The sequence below is a fragment of the Dermochelys coriacea genome, chromosome 1 (assembly GCF_009764565.3).
Source record: "Dermochelys coriacea isolate rDerCor1 chromosome 1, rDerCor1.pri.v4, whole genome shotgun sequence".
NCBI classification, from domain to species: Eukaryota; Metazoa; Chordata; order Testudines; family Dermochelyidae; genus Dermochelys; species Dermochelys coriacea.
Genome location: NC_050068.2, coordinates 160,267,908 through 160,275,572, shown reverse-complemented (window position 1 = coordinate 160,275,572; position 7,665 = coordinate 160,267,908). Strand labels below are relative to the sequence as shown.

Genomic DNA, 7,665 nt, shown 5'->3' with positions numbered 1-7,665 from the left:
GCTATAAAAACTCCATGGCCCACCCGTGCTACAATGACTGATTCTCTACATATAAAAGCCAAGACTGGTTCTCTACATTTAAAAGTTAGGGGGTAGAAAGCAGGGCAATTGCCTGGCAATTGCCCCATGCTACAGGGGCCCCCGCGAAGCTAAATTGCTCAGGGCCCTGGGCTTCAGCCCCGGGTGGCAGGGCTCAGGGCCCTGGGCTTCAGCCCCATGCGGTCGGGTTTGGCTTTCTGCCCTGGGGCCCAGCGAGTCTAACACTGGCCCTGCTTGATGGACCCCCTGAAACCTGCTCATGGCACCTGAGAGTCCTGGACCGCTGGTTAAGAACCACTGCTCTAATAAGAGGTAGGTTTCTTTTCTAATACAAGCATACGATTCCCTTGGTCAAGAACAGGAGAACTTTATTTCCAGAGTAGATAGTATATGATACTGCCACTGTAGCTGCCACCACAATATGCTTCTTTGTGGTATAAAACATTTGGGTAAAAAATTACACTGTTTGCAGAAAGGGTCATGGAAATGTGAAGGTAAAGTATTTTTATAAATGACTTCTATGTCTTATCAATAAAAGTATTGTTAAATGTACAAGGAAAGGCTGCTAGGACTAGAGCTAGGCCAAGACTGGAATCTTACAATCAGATGCCTTAGAACTTCAAGGGACAGAAGAAGATGTTCCATCTTCATCTTAGGCGCCCTATAAATACATATCAACACAGTATCTGAGCAAGTCCTGATTGTTAATATATTTATCCTCACAACACCTTGGTGAGGTGTTGCTATTCCAATTTTACTGATGGAAAACTGAGGCAGAGAGGCCAGGGGCTAAATCCATAAAGGGACTTAGGAGCTGCAGCACCCTGCCACTTAGAGGAATCTTCAGCCCTGAGTTAGGCACCCAGGCTCCCTATATAATGCATGGAGAGAGTCAGGCACCTAAGAAAGGGATTCACAGAAGTCACCAAACTGAGTGGGGAGCTGCCTAAGCTAACCAGTAGGAACCCTTCAAAGGCAGTTAGGCACCTATCGTCATTTGGCATTCATAGCTGTGAAACCTGTCCTGGAGTTGGGAGCCTAACCCAGGTCAGCCCCCTTCTTCTGAGAGAGAGAGATGCACACACAAACCTTCACAGCTGAAAACCCTCTGGCCTAGTGATTAGGGCACTCACCTGGGATGTGAGAGACACCTTCTCAGGACAGTTGTTATTCTTGTCTATTAGATTAATGCTGCCTCTGAGAAAAAGAGCCTAAATAAGTCTTCCACACTGCTGAGCAGACTCAAAACTCTGAGGTACTTAGATGGCCCCTGTGTATCTCATTATGACAGGCCCAACAAAGAAAATAACAGAACGCCACTAGCCATCACCTTCAGCCCCCAACTAAAACCTCTCCAACGCATCATCAAGAATCTACAACCTATCCTGAAGGACGACCCATCACTCTCACAGATCTTGGGAGACAGGCCAGTCCTTGCTTACAGACAGCCCCCCAATCTGAAGCAAATACTCACCAGCAACCACACACCACACAACAGAACCACCAACCCAGGAACCTATCCTTGCAACAAAGCCCGTTGCCAACTCTGTCCACATACCTATTCAGAGGACACCATCATAGGGCCTAATCACATCAGCCACACTATCAGAGGCTCATTCACCTGCGCATCTACCAATGTGATATATGCCATCATGTGCCAGCATTGCCCCTCTGCCATGTACATTGGTCAAACTGGACAGTCTCTACGTAAAAGAATGAATGGACACAAATCAGACGTCAAGAATTATAACGTTCAAAAACCAGTCGGAGAACACTTCAATCTCTCCGGTCACTCGATTACAGACATGAGGGTGGCTATCCTTCAACAAAAAACTTCAAAAACAGACTCCAACGAGAGACTGCTGAATTGGAATTAATTTGCAAACTGGATACAATTAACTTAGGCTTGAATAGAGACTGGAACGGGAATGGATGAGTCATTACACAAAGTAAAACTATTTCCCCATGTTATTTCTCTCCCCCGCCCCACCCCCCACTGTTCCTCAGATGTTCTTGTTAACTGCTGGAAATAGCCTACCTTGCTTGTCACCATGAAAGGTTTTCCTCCTCCCCCCCCCCCCCCCCCCCCCCCCCGCTGCTGGTGATAGCTCATCTTAAGTGATCACTCTCCTTACAGTGTGTATGATAAAACCCATTGTTTCATGTTCTCTGTGTGTGTATATAAATCTCCCCTCTGTATTTTCCACCAAATGCATCCGATGAAGTGAGCTGTAGCTCACGAAAGCTTATGCTCAAATAAATTTGTTAGTCTCTAAGGTGCCACAAGTACTCCTTTTCTTTTTGGAATGTATTTATCCTGTCAAGACCACTGTGAGGAAGTACTGCTATACCCATTTCACAGAGGGGGAACTGGGGCACATAGAGAGGGGGCTTGCCCAAGTCCACATGGGAAGTCTGTGGCAGAGCAGAGTATTAAATATAGGTTTCCTGAACCCCAGGCTAGCAGCCTAGCCAATAGATAATCCTTCTGCTTAAAGAGCCAGAACCAATATCATGTGCATTGTGTAACTACTCAAAACCAACCAAGCCAGCCTGAGATTCAAAAGAGTAATGCTTAAAACAACAGTTTCAGGGTTCCTCATTACAAACCAAACAACCTCCCACAATTTTTCACTGAAGAATTTAATTGGACAAGTTCAGATTTTCATAAAATCCTGCATTTCAGCAGGCTCCTTTTGGTGCTGACTCCGGGTGTCACCCAAATGAATCAATCATCTACGTCCTTTGTTTCATCTGTGTCCTGACCTACCCTGATCCTGTTTAATTTGTGACGTTGGTCAGGGATCACAACCCAAGACTACACACATCAGCTTCCTACTCTGTTGTCCCAAAAAGCACATAGAAACCAGATCCCTTCTAATCTTTACAAAACACCAGCGAGGAGCTGTAAGGCATGGAATGTCATAAATTAGTTATGTGGTGTGATTTACACCTTCGGGTTGTAAAACTTCAAAGTGGCAGTGTTCTCTTCATGTTTAATTTAATTGCCATCACTGGAAAAGCCATGTAAGTAAATGTTTGACTTTCACCTGTAAGGGACCTGCAGCTTTTACATGTGGTTTGTTAGTAAAGTTTCAGCAAGAGAATAAAAAAATGAAAAGAATGAATTGAGCCTTCATGCACTAGTAGGTGGCATTCATCTGGCTCATGAGCAATGCAGCTTTCTCCTGTGTTAGGAAGAGGAGAAGCAGCATAATTGTACTTTGACCCTTTCTGTGCAGCTCTGCTCTGCAAAGTCATTACGTGAAATAGCATCTTTTTCCACATCAGATCCCCTTACGTGTATTTGGATTCAGAGCCAATTACTTTTAGGACAAGATTCTGCAACCCACGGTCACGTACATCCCTACACTGATGTAGGGAGAGGGGAAGGAGTTTGTGCCTCATCCAATCAGAGACTGTAGGGGCCAGTGATGCTCCTGGCACAGTTTATTGCTGACCTAAATTGGTGTTCTTGCTGCAGTGATTCCTATTGGTCTTTGCAAAGGCTCAGGATAGCCTAGGGAGAGGAAAGCCTTGGCCAGGCCCTTCCTCACACCCCCAATATGCCTACACCTCATCAGCGACAGATGAATTTTTCCCAAGAACAGGTGTAACTGAGAAGGATCTTCTGCAACGTTTGTCAAGAAGTTAAGGACACTTTCACCAATGTTTTAAAAATGCTTACTAGATCAGGAGTGATGCCAGTGGATTTTCAATTTTTAAAAGCAATTCTCTCAGCTTCCTGGGATTCTTACTTTGTACAAAAAGCAAACTGCTGAATATTGAAATAAACAAATGTACCACTGTCTGATTATATGACGACATGCTCTCCAATCAGTGTACTGTGGGTCATTCACAATTAATTCCAATAAGAGTCTTCAGTTTTCAAAAGGTACAGGTACTAATAACTTTCATAATTGGCAACCTTGCAAAAGAACTGACCATTTAGAGAGAGTATGACTTCATATCTTATCACATCAGCTTTCCTGTGGATGTAACATCTGCTCTCCACTTGAGCCCTTTGAAGAAATAGGGGGTAAATGGGAAGCCCAAGAGGAGTTCTGAGGACCCAACCCTTAGGAAAAATAAGTTATGGTTCATGATGTTTACAGTGTCATAGCAGACTGCAATACACTGATAGCTACAAAATCTCCCTAGAAGAGACTGGCTGATATCCAGACTAGCAACTGGGAAACTTGACCGTGCTGAGAATTTTTTTTTTATCTAATTTAACTTTTAAAATTTAAAGCTAAAGAGTACATTGCTCAGGGAAATCCGTGCGTTGGAAGTGCACTAAAATTTTTTTCTTCGATTTACGTGCCTTTTACACCCAACAAAATTGCTTCCTCTTTGATTCTGTGATAGATATTATTCTTTATTTACAGTTGGATGACTCACTGCTGAACTAATCTTGTCCATAACCCCTAAATTATGACGCTTTAAAAATTGTAATGAGATTTAGCTGGCAAAATTAATTCTATCGGAAGACTGAATGCACTGACCAAAGGGAAGACGTGGAATGCAATTAAAAAATTGTCTTGGGAGTAAGGTAGCAGACGACTACTTCCAAGCATGCAGATTTATTTAGGCCAGATAAAAACACTAAGATCTGGAAGGCTTTTTATTAAAATGAGGTTTAATTCCATGACTTCCTATGTAAAAGTAGGAATGAATAATGATTCCAGAGTAGAGTTGTACTCTGCCCCTGAATGGAGGCCCATTGCAGTTTTCATAAATTTATGACTTTGTGATAACAATCAAGAGAAAATTGGGAAAAAGACTTGAACCAAGAAATAAGATTTGGGCTAATTTTGTGTTCTGAAGTTTTTGGGTTCCCAATCTGACACATGTAGGCCCAGATCCTCAAAGGTATTTAGGATCTAACTTCCATGGAGCCTAAATACCTTTGTAGATCTAGATCACTAGTGCCTGACATTCAGATGTGCTGAGACTTCATAGCTCTAGTTGACTTCAACAGGAACTCTGGGTCCTTTAAAAATAAGGCACCAGGAGCTAGATTCACAAGGAGGACACACGCAGTGCAATGCCTAACTTTCAGGCATGGATGCCACTTAGTGGAATTCACAACCTGGAGTTAAGTACCCAGGTTCTCCGTATAATGCATGGGTAGTTATGAAGCTAAGCAAGTGATTCACAGAAGCCAGCCAGTTGAGTGGGTAGCTGCCTTAACCGGCCAGAAGGAAATGTGGAGAAGGGTATGGCCTTAACCCCCACTGCTCAAAGGGAATTAGGTGCTTAAGCCAGGTTATTTTGTATAAAATACTTAAATAGCCATTGGGCCAGAGAGAGAGAGAGAGAGAATATGAGTGATTCTGTAGCCTATTAGTTAGCACACTTTTCTGGGAAACCTGGGTTCCAGTCCCTTCTCCAAAGACTATTTAAGTATTTTATATAAAGTGGAACAGCTTCAACAGAAGTGACTGAGAGCAGCTCACTCTATCCTATCCTATAGCTCATGGATTAAGGTATTCAGGTGGGAGAGCTGTGTTCCAGTCCCTGCTCTGAATCAGGCAGAGTGGAGGTCTGAGGCCTGGTCTCCTGCATGAGTGCTCCAACCACTGGTTATGGGGCAGAGGGACAACACCATTACCTCCTCCTCAGCTGTGTTTTATGCAGGACCCGAACTGGCAGGAGTGCTGCTAGGCAGTCTCTGGGCATGCCTACTGCATTGGTCTCACAGGTGAGACAGGCACGGGCATGACTAGTTTATGAATCTCACTGGGGCTTAAGTGTGAAGTAGGTGCCATGCTGCTTAGTGATGTCAGGATTTAGGTGGCTGTGTGCATGCCTGGATGCAGATAACAAGGTGCCTGGGGAACTTTACCAGTGGAAACTTAGGTGCCCAAGGGCTCTAGAGGCCTATGGCAACAGCTGGACAGGTAGTTTGTGAATGCCAGCGGCGCTAAAAGTTGGACTTGGACACTTAAAGTGGCAATAGGGTGCTTAAGTCCCCCTTGGAAATCTAGCCCCATGTGTGTCAATTTGGGCACTGTAGCGAGGGGGCGTAGCCTCCCTTGGAGATGGATGGAGGGACAGCTGCGAGTCCTGCCCCGTTGGGCAGACCCAGGACACCCAGGCCCGCCCGGCTGAAAGCAGAGGGGCGGAACAGGAACCAGACGTATAAAAGGCCAGCCCTTCAGCTCAGTTAGAGAGGAGCCACCGGAGAAGGACCTCTCTCACCTGCTGCTGGAGCTCAGACCCAACAGCAACCACTGCAGCGCCCGAGAACTGGAGGAACTGCCAGAGCTGCCAATCGCCGGAGACCCTGAGGAGTTGCTGGGGCTGCCATTCGTCGTTTACCACAGCAAGAGGGACGACGACCCAGGGACACCCCTCAAACGGGAGTATAGGCAGTAGCCTGGGGAGCCAAATGTAGTTTGGCTGTGTTGCTCACTGATAGCTGGCCAGCAAGTTGCGGCCAGATTTCCCCACTGACCCAGTGGCAGAGCACTCTGCCATGGTTAGGGCTCTGGGCTGGGATGCAGTGGAGTCGGGTGGGCCTGCATCCTCCTACCCCTGACACCCCATCCCTAGGGTGGCAGCCTCCCCACCACAGGCCAAGAAGCCTGCATTTGTCGGTGGTCCACCAGAGCTAGGACCCCCAACTGCTTGCTGCCCTGCCTTGTTTGAAGGCTTGGGCTTAGAGACTCATTACTGCTCAGTCCTGAGTACAAGCCCGAGTGTCCTGACTTTGCTGCCCTGCCCTGTTTGAGGGCCTGGGCGAATAGACTGGTTACTGCACTGTCCTGAGTCCAGACTCGAGCTTCCTAACTTTGCTGCCCATCCTGTAGGGCCTGGGCTAATAGATTCCTTATTTGCTCTGTCCTGAATACCAGTGGCCAAGGCTGCCTAATTGCTTGGTGCCTCTCCCTGCCAGAGGCCTGGGGCTTGTGGACACTCCTGCTCTACCTTGATTGTAGGCTGGAGCCCCCTAACTGTTTGGTGCCCTGTCCAGTCGGAGGACCGGGGTCCCTAGACCCAGTACTGGATTACCCCGCCGAGTGGCAGAGAACCTGATGCTAATTCCCCCCTGAACTGTGCTCTTCCAGAGGACTTTTAGTGAGGGGGCCTGGCCTCCCTTCCAGATGGATGGAGGGACCGCCGCGAATGCCTTACAGGCACCCAAAATTAAGGCACGCAAAATTTGCGAGCACTCTGAAAATACGGTTTCATGTGACTTGCCCAAAGTCACACAGGCACAGTTGGCAACATAAATCAGCTGTCTCAATATCCTGGGCAGTTCCTTTACCACAAGACCACCATTGCTCCTGTTAACCAGGGGCAGTGGGTTGGGATGTGGGAGGGTGGTGACTGCCCCCCTCAGAACCTCCGAGCCATCCAACCCCCCCGCTCCTTGTCCCCTGACCGCCCCCTCCGGGAACCCCCTACCTCTAACCGCCCCCCAGGACCCCACCCCCTATCCAACCCCCCCATATCCAACCCCCCCTACTCCTTATCTCCTGACCGCCCCCCCCCCGCCAAACCTCCGCCCCATCCAACCACTCCCTGTCCCCTAACTTCCCCCCAGGACCTCCTGCCCCTTATCCAAGTCCCCTCTACCCCCTTATCCTTACCATGCCGCCCAGAGTGGCAGGACAGGCT

General features: G+C 47.3%; 1 protein-coding gene across 4 annotated transcripts in view; it reads left to right on the top strand.

Moving 5' to 3' along the window:
• The window catches only part of IGSF5 (immunoglobulin superfamily member 5), a 110,242-nt gene that overhangs the window by 34,040 nt on the left and 68,537 nt on the right, over nt 1-7,665 (top strand). The window lies entirely within an intron of this gene.